Genomic DNA, 14,565 nt, shown 5'->3' with positions numbered 1-14,565 from the left:
TATCTCCAACGAGCAGATCTTAAATGCTCTCTCGAGCAAAAAATACAGCCTCCATGGGACCTGACAACATCCTAGGCTGCATCTTATATGGCCTCAAGCAGGAACTTATAACACCTTTAGGCACCCTGTTTAACCACAGCTTAAGCACTGGATACATACCTGCCAAGTGGAGGATGGCTACTGTCATTCCATTGCACAAAGGTGCTGCAACCAGAGACATAGGTAACTACCGGCTCATTAGCCTTGTTAAGCTGATATATAAGGCTAGGGAACACATAATCATGGATCACTTAAACTAGGACATTGGTAGCCTCCAAGCACTTCACCCTTCTCAGTATAGGTTTGTCAAGGGGAGATCATACCTGTTGAACCTGGTGGACTTTTTTGAGACAGTCACCAAGGCCCTGGATGAGGGAAAAGATGTACACATTGCCTACCTTGCCTTGGTCAAGGCTTTTGACATTGTTTCCCACTTGGGTATAGTAGTTAAGCTTACCCAGCTGGGCATCAACCCTTACATCATTAGATGGGTTGCCACTGGCTCACTGACAGAACTCACACAGTCAAAATAGGGGTTTCCACCTCAAATAATAGACCTGTAACTAGCAGTGTCCCTCAGGGTTTAGTCTTAGTACCTCTGCATTTTGGAATATACTTTTCTGAGGTGCAGGCTAAAACCAAAGGTTTATGGATGACCAAATTTGTGGATGACTGCAAACTGGGGGCAGTCATTGACTCCCTGAATGATGCAAACATTCTCCAGGAGGGTATCACCCAAACAAATGACTGGTGCGTAAAACATGGCCTCAAACTCAATGCCAAAAAGTGTATTGTTATCCCCTTCTGTAAGAATGATGTACCTGCAAAGTGCCACATCAACAACAACGTCCTAAGCACACAATCAGTAGTAAGGGATCTGGGCATCTTGGTAGATAGCAAACTAGCATTTGATCAGCATGTAAGCTCAGTAATGTGTAGGGCATACTACATGGCTCATCTCATAAATAAGGGCATAGCATCCAGGAAAAAAGAGGTCATAACCAAACTGTACTCTTCCCTAATCAGGCCTATAATTGAGTACAATGCCTCCTTTGGTATGTACCTCACTAGGCACTTGCAGCATCTGGAAGAACCACAGAGGTTCCTGACTACAAGAATTCAGGCTCTCCAACACCTATCATATGTGGATAGGCTAAAGTCCCTCTCACTTTACTCACTCTCATATAGACTGCTCATAGGGGACCTCTGTAGAGCATTTAGAGCCATCTCGGACCCCACCCTATTGGAAATGCTGCATATCTGCAAATCAAGCACCACAGGTGTCACATGAACTCAGAACCTAAACCTGGCCTGCAACATTAACAGAACCTGCTGGCAAGACAGATATGTGATCCAGAAACTCCCCCATCTGTGGAATAGACTCCCTCTTCATGCTAAGCAGAGTACTTCTCTGTCCTTGTTTAAGCATAACCTGGATGACTGGATGGAAAATAGAAAATTTACCCCTGGGAGCCCACCTGCGTCCCTGCTTGACAGGGAGGACAGGTGCTGACCTTGGAAACATGGGCATAAAATTTTGGCTAGGGCTTGAAAGAGCTTCATGGCCAATAGCCTAGTAACTTCCTATGATCCTATGTGGGGGGGGGGTGCCCCCTCACACCCCCTGCTACTTAAATATATAAACTCCGAGATCGCACTACACAGAACAAATTGGCAAACATACCATTCTGTGCTTCATGACTGCCTGTTTAAATTGTAAAAAACTATCCTCAACCTTCTCTTCGACACCACTTCACTGTTAAAACATTATACATTACTATATATCTCGCCAATACTTACTGGAGTTTCATAGGTAACCTCAGTCATGTTCCCTTCTTACTTGCTATACTACAACATAACACATCTTAGTGTAGTGTAGTGCGATCTCAGAGTTGATATATTTAAGTAGCAGGGGTGTGGGGTCGCAGCCCCCCTGCTTATATTTGAATAAGTGTAATATGGTTTGTATTTTATTTTTTTCTGTATGTAGTTGTGCTGGAATATAGTACATGCTGCTATCCTATGTTTTTTCAAGGCTATGGGATTCAATGTTTTGAGTTTCTAGTGTTTTGAATTTTCAAGATTTTGGTCTCAGTGATTTTAATTTCAATGTTATGGGCTTTTGATGTTCTAAAGTGAATATATATATATATATATATATATATATATATATATATATAGATCTAGGACTGTTGAATGTAAATTCAACAGTCCGAATCCGCTATCCCCAAACACACTTTAATGAAAGTGCTTTCACTGAAAAAGTACTTTCGTTAAAGTGTGGTAAAAAAAAAAAAACATTACATTTACATTTTTGCAGGGGGGCAAGCCTCCCTGTACCCCCACACCCCCACTTTTATATTCTCACTCTGAGGATGCACTACAGTGGGGAAAAGGGAATTTTCTCTCATCCCCACTGTAGTACGATCTCTGCAATAGGCATAATTACGCAAAAGTGCTTCTTTGGTGAAAAACACTTTTGTGTAAGTATGCCTGGCCATTTCACATTTAGTGAAATGGCTACTCGAGCATTAGTCCTGGACCCATATATGGATATATATATATATATATATGTATATATATATATATATATATATATATATATATATATATATATATATATATATATATATATATATATATGTATATATATATATATATATATATATATATATACACACACACACACACACACACACATACATAAATGTGTGTATATGTGTGGCTGTCTGACACATTTTGGTTAATTGACTTATAAAGGTGCTGGCAGGAGAAGTTGGAGGCATGATTTTATATAGAAAGAGATATGCTAATCAACAGCAGTAATAAGTGAGTGCTGCTGTTCCTAATGAGGATAGCCTCTACTCTTGATAGGGATATGCACTTAGTTTTTATTCAGGACTGAATTCTTCAAATGGAACCTCTCTCCCTACTTTCATCAATACTTCTTAAATTCTGTCAGGTATTCATAATATTCCCTTCAATGAAGTGGAAATGTTATTCAGTGTGAGCTATTTACATCAAGAATTGTCTGGATGGAGAATCCATGTGCTACATTAACTTATTAACTTGTTATGTTATCTCTCTTACTATATTTGCTTCTTTATTCACACTACATAAGGAAGAAGACTTTTGTTCTTCTGGAGGCTAATTCCTATCGGATCTGGTGTCCCCTTAGCCCTTCCTGATGAGTGACCCTCTGGTTCTGCTTTGCCACAGAAGGGTTTAAGTACTACCTTAGGTAGAAGGCTACTTACATGCCTTCCTTTTCTCTTATGTTCTGCTTCTGGGTTCGTACACAAGATCTAAAACTTTCAGCTTTAGCTTGCTGTCACCCAGGAATAATCTTATTGACAGTCTCCTAGGATCTGCTACATTTAGGACATTTAAAAGATGATCTGAAAGGTGCTAGGGGCTTGATCTAGGCTGAGGCTGCAACTGTATTATTGTTCTTTCCAAATGGTAAGCGTAGAGGCCATCATGTGATAGGTACTGGTAAAATTTTCTAGGAAATTTGCTAATATTAACTCCTGTGGAATCATTTTTAACCAATTAATACACTTTCTGTTCCTTTATCATGTAAATCCTCTTTAATGTGCAAAATTTGTTCAGACTATTTTGGTTGCTTTGTTACATACTTATACATAAAGTATTTCTTGTATGATCATCCACTTAATATGTATATTTATGAGTATATTATTACTTTGTGATTATGTAAATATTTTGTTTTCAGTATCTTGTCCATTTATTTGTACTGATCCTTGATTACTTCTGGGGAAAAAAGGAAAAAAAAAAAAGACATTCAAGAATGTAGTAAAAATGAAAAAAAGAAATGTAAAAATTACATAAAAAAATAGAGACACAGTGGTTTGCCGGGACAGCCTAAACTGGGGAGTGGAGTATTAAGATCTTGTGTGAGCTAAATCTATGATGCACTAATGCTGAACTAGTGTTAAACATGGTGATGACGAAAAGCATTAACAGTAAGGCAGGAAAGACAGCTATGACTAAAGAGGGACTTCATTCTTATGGATGCAGATTCCAACCTCACAACAGCAATTTAAATTAGGAACAGGTATCTTAGACTTCCTGTTGAGAGAGGTGCGAGTTGTTATTCCTCAGGATAGGCAACCAGATGTAGAATAACAATAGCGGACCTGATGTTTGTAAAGAGGAATAGGCTTGTTTTGCAGTTATTAAAGTAGTGGAGATCACATGCAGACCACTGCTCATTGTAAAGATTTTTTTCATATTTATTTATTTATTTATGGTGTAAGCCCAATAAACCGAAGGATCTCTTTTTATGGATAAATTTATAGCACCATTTAGTTAAGTGCTTTACAGACAGTCCTACAGTTTGCAAGATGGAGACTGAGGGAATAGACCCAAGACTGCAGAATAAAATTTGCTAATGGTTCATAGCATTAATCTTCTGTGTTAAACTGTCAAAACCAGAACTGTATATTCAGTGGAGATGCTCTACTTTCCACCTGTAGCGGAATGTGGTTTTTCAGGGAGAAGTGAATAATGGAAAGCAATGGTTTATGAAATCCGCTAAGTGAATGAGAACCAGGGTCCAAGAAAGAAGTGTGAATATGGAGAAATCTTTCAGTTATGAAACTTAGCAGAGATGGAAGGTTGGAGGAGATCCAAAAGTTTGTTGAAGCAATGAAAGTCAGGTAATTGTGTTATAAGAATACCTCTAAACTCCCAGTGGTCTTTTAGGGTTTCCTAAAATCCTCATGAACTGTTGTCCTGTCATCATCATTTGAGGGTGCAGACAGTGGTATGTGTTAGAACAGCTTAAGTGGGAAATGACTACTACAATGTCCAGAAATAGTTTATATTGCTTCCCCATAAGGAGGTTAGCTTCAGGAAAAAGTCATTTTTTTCTATATGGTTTTCTTTGTGTTCTAGTCCGCTGTGGATCCAGTGCTGTTCTGCTGATTTTAAACTGCTTTTTTTTATCTGAGTTTCAATGTTTTTCTCTTTTCAGGCTTTGTTTAGTTTGAGCCTCTTTTAACCTAGTGTGGATGCCATCTTGGTGAGAGTAGTGTTTATCTGACTGGGCATATTTAAACTGTTTATTCCTAGGTAACTGTATAACTGGTTTGAATTTATAGCTGTTTTTCATTGGCTCTCTTGGTTTTTTGGCTTCCTATATACTGTAGTCAGCTGTGCTAAGTTCACTGCTGTCATAGGTGCAGCTGAAGATTAGGCAGCGTGCACAGCTCATATTTTTCCTGTAGTCAGTAATATTTTTACATTTCACTTATATCCTGTAGGCACCAAACACATGTATGCTCTGGGCCTAACAAACTGTGTTGTAGTGGTTGCAAGCTAAATGGTCAGGTATACCATTTCTTAACCACTAGTATCCAGGTATTCCCATCACCTCAGCATTATTACACATTCCAATATAGTCATATTTTATAAAGCATTTTTGTAGTTCTTTCTGAATAGCCAAAACTGTATAAACATCTTCATAGTTCTTTTTATTTCCCACCTAGTTCCTTTTCACAATTCAGTAGTTTGCATCATGGAGAGGTAGCATATTCACCTCCTTCTATTACCAGCCTTCTAGAACTTGGAATCTTAAGGTAGTATAAAAACTATATCAGGTTCACTGTTAACAAACTTCTACTTAATCCTTTTGACACCATCTGTGAGTGGTACAAATACTTGGTCAATTTGGAGGCATCACCATCATAGTCCATTAATAGTCGTGAGCATAGCACTGACACTTCTCCACTTGTGCAAATATAACATCATTCTACTAACAACACAAATCTGTCTTACACTGATGCTGTCAAAAATTCTATACACAAGCCTTCTAGAATTCTTAAGAATAGACATCAGCTTAATACATCTATTCCACATTCTTCCCTATCGACAGCAAACCCCTCCCATGCCTGGTAGGTATACCTCAACTACTGGGAACATCATAGTTATTGATGATGTTATTTTTAGACACATAGACATCGCACAAACAAGGCAGGACAGGACAGGGTTACAGTCAGCTGCCTTTCATGAGCTAAGACAGTGGACATAACTATGGTTGTAAACACTCTCTCCTTCAGCAAGTTTGACTATAACATGATAGTAGTCCATGTGGGGGTAAATGACCTGGCACAAAAACTCTTCAAGACCATGCAAAAGAACATGTTGAAGCTTATCGCAGTACCTTCAGCTAAGGATAAGATACTGGTTTTGACTGGAATCCTCTCTTTACCAAGAATGATACCTAGATTCAAGGGAAGATAACTGGGTTCAGAAACTGACTAAGTTGGTGGTGTTATTCCTGGGGGATCCAGAATCTACCAGTTTGAGGCAAAATGATTGACAGTCCAACTTGCTTTGCAAATGATGGTCTATATCTTTCATTCAAGTGCTTCTGCTTAATGCATAAAGCCTTTGCTATTCCCACTGTGCCTTTTTTAGGCAGTATTAATCTACTGAACATCCCAACCTGACAAACACCACAATTCCCAAATGATGATAATAAAGTGGCTCTTCAGCTCCAGGAGTCTTAAGAATAACTTGCCTGACCTTGTGATGCGTCTACATCTTGAACACATCCATATGTGTGTTGTTACCAAAACATGGTTCAAATACTTTGACAGCACCCCAAGGATTTGCCCCTGCCATGCCTTCAGACCCACTGGTAATTACAGTGGAGTATTCATGTTCATTAGGGGATAATATCCTTTCAAAACAGACACCCAGAGACCTTCCAACTGAGATTATTGAACTTCATCTTAATTGAGGAAAATCAAATGTCCAACTCATAGCCAGCTATCAATCAGCTTCCATGACTCCATATGATCAAAAATAAACTTGTGTCATTCTTACAGGCTACTCCTATAAGCAAAGTGTTTTTTAATCTTTGTTGACTTCAACTATCCTTCCATTGATTGCTGTACCTACACTTCCAGTGTTTGGCATGATCAGCAATTCTTGAATTGGGAAAACAAAAATGTCCTGGATTAGTTTATCCTCAAACCACCAGGGCCAAAAACATTCTTCACTTGGTTGTCAGAAAATTGCCCTGTGTCTTTTCCCCTCCCTTGCCCAATCCATTAGTAAAGTAAACTCCAATCATAAGCTGATTGCCTTTACCCTCAGAACTTCTAATCTCTTGATAACAAGTATTATACCACCCTCATCAGAGACTTCCAAAAAGGCAAACCTCATGCAACTGTATGATGAAATCTCCAAACTTACCCTGTGTCAACTCCATAGTTAATATCTATTATGCTGCTAGCTCCACTAATGATTTTTGTGCCCATTTAGATAAATGTACTGACCTGGCAGTCCATTCCAAAACCAAATGTTGTGGTAAATTCAAAAATGAACCTTCATGATGGTTTACTGATATATAGAAATTGTATAGCAGAAGGACAATGTTCCATAAACTGCCTTGTAGAGCTAAAATGCCACAACATCAGAATGGTATTAACAACTTCACTAAAAAACTGATGGCAACTATAAAAAGAGCAAAATATCACATGATATTAAGACTAGCAACTGAAGCAAAGTATAACTACAAGTAACTCTCAATACTGCTGCAAACTTCTTCATAATGCAGCCCTCCATTCAAACCCAACTTTTCAAACAGTAGGTAGCAAGTTTACAGCAAATTTCTCCTCTGACCCTACCAACCCCTCACAAACTATCCCAGGTCACCCTCCCCCCATTATCAATAAGGAACACATTTGTAAAGAACTGTCAAATACCAGGTAAACTTCCTCCATGGGCACAGACACCATACCTGGTTGTCTATGAACAGTGCTAAACATACACTTGTCGATTCCCTCCTCAGTTTAACTTAAGCCTTGCTACAGGGTAGGTCCCTAAATCTTGGCATACTGCTGTAGTAATGCTCCTCCATAAGGGTGGACCAATCACAAATCCCAGGAACTATAGACCTACTAATCTTATGAGTCTTATATGTAAATTCTTGGAGCGCAACATCATAGGTGTCATAAATCAAGACATCAACTATCTGACTAAGTTTGATTCACTGCAATTCAGCTTTGTAAAGGGTGGGTCCTGCCTGCTGGATCTTGCAGCTTCTTTGAGAAGGTTGCTCAGGCAATGGACAGTGGATGCACCATTCATGTTGCCTACTTTGATCTAGCCAAGGCATTTTATGCCATATCACATACCTTGAATTGTTTATAAGTTGATGGCCTTAAACATAAATCTGTACCTCACCCACAAAAAGCTGTACCTGGTAAGATGGAGAACCAGCTGGTTTAAGGACAGAACCCATATTGTTAGAGTGAGCAACCCCTTCTCAGACAGAGTGTAGATGATCAGTCATGTCCTCAAGGAATGTGTACTGGGTCCTCCTGTTTGACATCGATTTTTTGGACCTCCAAATTGATGACAGTCATCTTCAGTTAACAAGATTTGCTGATGACAACCCTTTGGATACATATACTTTCCAATCAGAACTAAATAAAGGCCGTTGCTAGTGCTTAGAAAAAAGGCTCAGACTAAATGCCAAGAAATGTAGCATAATCCCTTTCAGAAAGCAGAAACACTCTGCATCCTACTGCATTGACACAATCCTATTACTATACAAATCAGTGATCAAAGATTTGGGCACGTGGGTTGATTGCTTACCCTCCTTTCATCGTCATGTGGTGACTGTAGTTAGCAAATCCTACTACATTTTACAACTAATTACTAAAGTCATCTCTTCTAGAACCAGGGAACTGGTTGATCACCTTTATTCTGTCCTAGTCAGACATATTATAGAATACAATGCACCTTTCATCGTGTATCTGGCCAGACACATTAAAAAATCGAAAAACTGCAGAGATTCTTAACAAAGTATCTCTGGTATCAGGACTGGCCTTAGGTCAACTGGTGCCCTAGGCAAAAGGGCTCCACAGGGCCCCCTCCACACCACCTGGTTACACCATCCTGGTCTACCTACACCATCCAGATTACTTTTTTTTCCCTTTTCTCACAGTTTGTCTTAATCTTCTTTTTTTTCCTGTACTGATTCAACATATTTAAAAAAATAACACTTGTTTACTACAAAAAAAAATAATACTAATAAATACTGGAAAAGTGTCCCTGCTAGAGTGGCACCCTAGGTGTCCACCTAGTTGGCCTATGCCTAAGGCTGGCTATGTCTGGTAGCCAAAAGTTTAGCTAATAGGAGATACTGGAATCCTTGTTTTTGTATTCAGTGTTAAACAGACTCTTGAGGGGTGACCTGTACCTAGCTCACTGTGCCCTTATGTATCTAGTTCTTCTTAACTTCCTTTCTGCTTAAAAATTAAATAGTGCAGTCAATACCAGAACCAGAGATCTCAACCTTCATCAAAGACACACATAGACATTATAGGGACACACATAGACAGTAATCTAGCCTTTGACCATCACATGTCTACAGCAGTGACAAAGTCATTCTATTATGTGCAACTTATAGACAAAGGTGTGGCTTCTAGGCCCAGGGAGTTAATTGTTCCACTATATTCAGCATTCATCAGACCTATCATTGAGTTCAGTGCCCCCTTTGGTATATACCTAACTAGGCACATCCAACAATTGGAATATCCACAGAGGTTCCTCACTAAAAGAATGCAGGGCATAAGTAACATATTCTGTGCAGACTACCTTGAGACCTGTCCCTGTATTCTGCCTCCTATAGGCTGTTGAGGGGAGATCTATGCATGACATACAAGACATTGTCAAACTCCACCCTGATAGATCCCCTGCAATCCAGAAAACAAACAGCACCAGAATTAACCATTATAAAGACTTACACCTTGCCTGTGATATAAATAGGACCTGCTGGAGAGACAGGTATGTATCCCAGGAACTACCCCTTCTCTGGAACATCCCCATCCATGTGAAGTAGAGTTCCTCCTTACGCAATTCAAGCGTAACTTGGACAATTGGATGGGGAGCAGGAAATTCATCCGTGGTTTGGCATCTATGTTTGTAATGGATACAGGGAGTCTGTACATGGTTCGTCTCCCAGGCCCCTGCTTACGCTTATCAAGAATACCAGAACATGTCAGAAATTTGGATGCATGGGTAGGCTTAAAAAGGCCCTTGTGGTCATTAGCTTAGTACACACCTATGAACCTATTAATAAAACTAGGTAAGAGATAGGTTCATTACCCTGCATGTCAAGCAATGTGATTCCTTGTCGTCCTTCAAACAAAGTTTAGACAGCTGGATGGATGGCCTTAAATTTACCCCTGAACTTATAGGTGCTGCCCTCCTTGCTAGAGCCTGATGGTGGCTATTGGCAAGGCACACATGACCTCTGGTTTAATTTGCCGTGTACATGTCATGAGCCTATGTTTGAGTTGGATAAATATATTTAAGGCTTCTCTGATTGGGCACTTATGCGAGATGCCAGAATAAGTGACTGCGAACAATAATGATGGAGAATGCTCATTCCAATGGAACTTTGCATTGAACCTAGAATGTTAGCCTGTCAAAAATGATTCAACCAATTCCATGATGAATCTTATTTCATAAAGTATTGCAGTGGTGGCAATTATTCTATTATTTTAATTTGATGAGTTTGATCCAGGCTAAAGAAGTGATTTGAATATAATTGTGAATCCCCCCTTTTATTAGCTAGTTAATGCATTCTGTGCATAGCTGTGGTATTGACCAGCATTAGAGTGTCAGGGGTATTGCCAGATAGATAGTTGGCACCAGCCCAAGATGACTGTTCACATACTGCTGATTTGTTATAATGTTTACCCCAGTGGGGCATAGGCACAAGAACATAAGTTCATGTGTGTATCTGTTTCACTGTCCAGTTTTGTACTACCCTATTAGGTGGAAGCATTACACTGAAAACACACATAGATATGCTGGGGCAAAGGGGGCAGCCATCCATGGTGCAAAATGTTATAGGGTACCATCAGGTCTTCTGTGCATTGCCAGTATTGCATTTGTGAAATAAACTGAAGCAGTTCCTTGGTGTGCTGTGTGTGGCATAAACTGGAGCAGTTGCTTGCTACACAGACAGCAAGCAGTCTGTTACATTTATGTATAAATTTTAAAAATTGAAGAAGAGTTTTTTTAGCAGTCCATGTGCAGCATAAATTCTACAGGCTTGGTCTTGGTGGAGGTGCTGGTGGATGGGTTATACTTAAATTTCTACACGTCTGATCTCCAAAACTGTCCATCCATCCATCCTCAACCACTTTTTTCCATTTTTACACATGGGGTCAGGGTGTCACTTCAACAACAACAATCATCTCAAGACAGGGTTTACACTGCCGGTGCCTAGCCCTGCTGTGGTAGTTCATCCATAACACTCACTCGCACCTACAGCCAATTTAGAGTGTCCAGTCCACCTACTGCATGTCTTTGGAGTGTGGGAGGAAACTGGAGCACCCAGAGGAAACCCACGCAACCACACAGAGGACATGTAGACTCTGCCCAGAAGGTACCCCAGCCGAGAATTGAACTGGAGAACCTCTTCCTCTTGCTGTGAGGCAACAGTGCTAACCGCTGCACCACCACAGCCACCCTCTAAATAAGCAAAGGTCACTTACAGTCTTTAGTTTTATGGAATGTAAACATACCCCTCAAGTGTACCTCATTATGAGGAATGCTCCTCATTCTGAGTCTTAAAAATTCTATTTACCACACTGTTCCTCACTGAAAGGGCTTGGCACATATACATTGTTAAGAATATTTTAAACAAATATCTATTGTAAATAATTTTATTTATTAATGTATTTATTTATTTAATATTTTTGTATTAGGAGTGTCTGACCGAGCCAAAAAGGCCCTTTTTTCAGCAGAGGCCCAGGGAGAAAAGCTCCAAGTTACATAGTAAAACAAAGATAATATAGCAAAAATATAACACAAGTGGTTACATAAGCAGCAATACATATTAAATTGAGATGATACAACAGACAGACATACAGAAAAGAAATAGACAAGTGGTCACATAATAATTAGAAATACATACTTAATTAAGATAATGAAACAGAGAAGTACAAATAATAATGTAAGATTGTAAGTCAAGCATATTCAAATTACAGTAGTTAGTCCTTGAATGCAACACATTTATAATGCAGAGATATTAGTATAATTCAACCTGTGGTGGGGTGATACCCTAACCAGATGTAACAATTATAATAAAAAATGAGCAATAATAAGTTGGAGATAGGATCCTAGGGGGGGGGGGTGCAAGGAAAACTAGACATTAGGGAGGAGAGATCAAGGATGAATGGGACTAGCAGAAAAAATAAAAACTGAGGGCTCAGCATGGTGTTGAGGAGGAGCATAGCCAGTTTGTAGACAAATGGGCTTTGAGGACTTGTTTGAATTTTGAGGGGTCAGTTGTACCAAGAATGGGCTGGGGAACAGAGTTCCAAATTTTGGAGATGTGATATGAAAATAAGGCATCCCCATAGCTATTATTGACTTTAGTGACCTCTAGAAAAAGTTTGTCAGATAAACAAAGGGTTCTGTTGCTAGTGTAGGGTCTTACTGTGTTTTTAAAGGCTGGACATTAATCTGGTTGGTAGATGACGGAATAACAGATTTTGAGTTGGCTGAGGCACAGTAGATTGGGGCATTCCAACCAGCCTAATTTGTGGATAGCTGAACAATTATGTGTTTTGTATGGGAGGTTAGTGGCGAACCTGGCTATTTTGTTATAGCAGGCTTCCAATGTATTTACACTTGTTTTCTTTAAGTCTGTGAAAATTGGGGAGGCATATAACAGAGTGGATAGTAGATGGGTCTGGGCCATGGCAGTTTTGGTGGTTTTGGTGAGGAATGGTTTGGCTCAATATAGTGACCCTAGTTTTATGTGGACCTTTTTGATTGTTTGGGAGATATGCAGGTTATAACTGAGGGATGTGTCAATGGTGACACCTAATAGTTTGGTGTGGTCTGCTGGCTCAATGTTGGTGTTATTAGAAGAGTAAATGGCGAATGGGATGGAAGGTTGAGATATTTTATTGTTGGAAAATAGTAGTAGTAAATTGGTCTTGTTGGGGTTCAGTATTAGCTTATTGGCGGAGAGGTAGTGTTTGACATCAGTAAAAGCATTTTGTGTTTTTTCAAGAGCTCAGGGATTGAGATGACTGAGCAGATGAGTGTAGAATTATCTGGGCATTATATAATGCTAGCTAATGTGGTTGCAGAGTTAAGATCATTTTGTAAAGATTGTAAAGAGAAATGGGCCAAGTATGGAACCTTGGGGTACACCTACTGTTGGTAAGAGTGTGGATATATTGTCTAGCCATTTCACAGCTTGTTGTCTCTCTGACAAGTAGCTGTGAAACCATGATAGGGAGGATTGTGAAAAGTTTAAAGTGGTTAGTTGGTTGAGAAGTTTTTGGTGCGAGACGGTATCAAATGCTTTTGACATGTTTAGGAAGACTGATAAAACATAAAGGCTGTTGTTTCATGACTGGTTTATTATGCCTGTGAAGCTGATTAGGGTGGATGTAGTACTATGCTTAGGCATTTGGTGTGCTGTCAGCTATTGTGGACCATCCTTCACCTATAATAAATGGAAAATATGAGCAGTTTCTTAAATAAGCAAGTTCATCTGTCAGTCCACCCCAAAGAAATGTTGACTTGTGTTATTTCATCAAAATAACTGTGCTTCAAAGTATGAAAAATTGGTTTAATAATTATCTGGTGAACGTTTTAGCTTTTCACATTTTGCCTATTTGTTCCACATTGTGAGTTGTAGTGTTTCGCATTTTGGAAATGGAAGGCTGAGAGTTATGAAGCTTTTTTGTCCTACTCTTATGTTTTTGTAAACATTTATTTTTTTATAACAAAATAGAAAGTAATACATATGCAGTTTTCAACAAAATCAGTGTGCATGTGCCCTCTACACTCTGGCAAATTATAACCACAGCTTTTTTTTTTATTTAGGTATTTATGTATGTATTTATGTGTTTATTTATTTATTTGTTTGTTTATTTATTTTTATTCATTCAGTTTGGTAACTGGGATAGAGCACTGATCCAAATGAACCCTATTTCAGTCTCATCCTGGACAAATTAAAATGACGGTAGACAAGCACGTTAACAAGAAGTATTGTGAATTGAAACAAAATGTGCGCATATAGCAATGAATGAATAACAGTAATACTAATAAAGCACACAGTACAGGAGACAGTTGGGAGGGACGGATAGAGTAAGGAGGGAAGAAGAAGGTGGGAGTTAAATAGTGAGGGGATAGAGGACAAAGTGTAGCAAAAGTAAGGGTACACAGAAATTAACTATATATGCAATATATAGACAGTGTGGAAAAGATGTTACCTATTAATGTCCGAAACAATGTGAGAAAGTCACGCAATACCAATCATGCAATACAATGTAAAGAGTTATTTTTTTATTTTTGGTGATGTATACTGAAGGCTGTAAGATAGCATTACCACCTGTCCCCAGTTATTATGAATCTGAAACACCTAAATGTTATAATAAACAGAATAAAACTAAAAACTTTGGGCATTTGAAAAGGTGGCAACCCTACTGTAAGACCGCAAAATATATGTCT

This window comes from Protopterus annectens, chromosome 10.part0 (assembly GCF_019279795.1).
Source record: "Protopterus annectens isolate FY-2018-M chromosome 10.part0, PAN1.0, whole genome shotgun sequence".
Lineage (NCBI taxonomy): Eukaryota > Metazoa > Chordata > Ceratodontiformes > Protopteridae > Protopterus > Protopterus annectens.
This window is presented reverse-complemented; position numbering follows the sequence as displayed.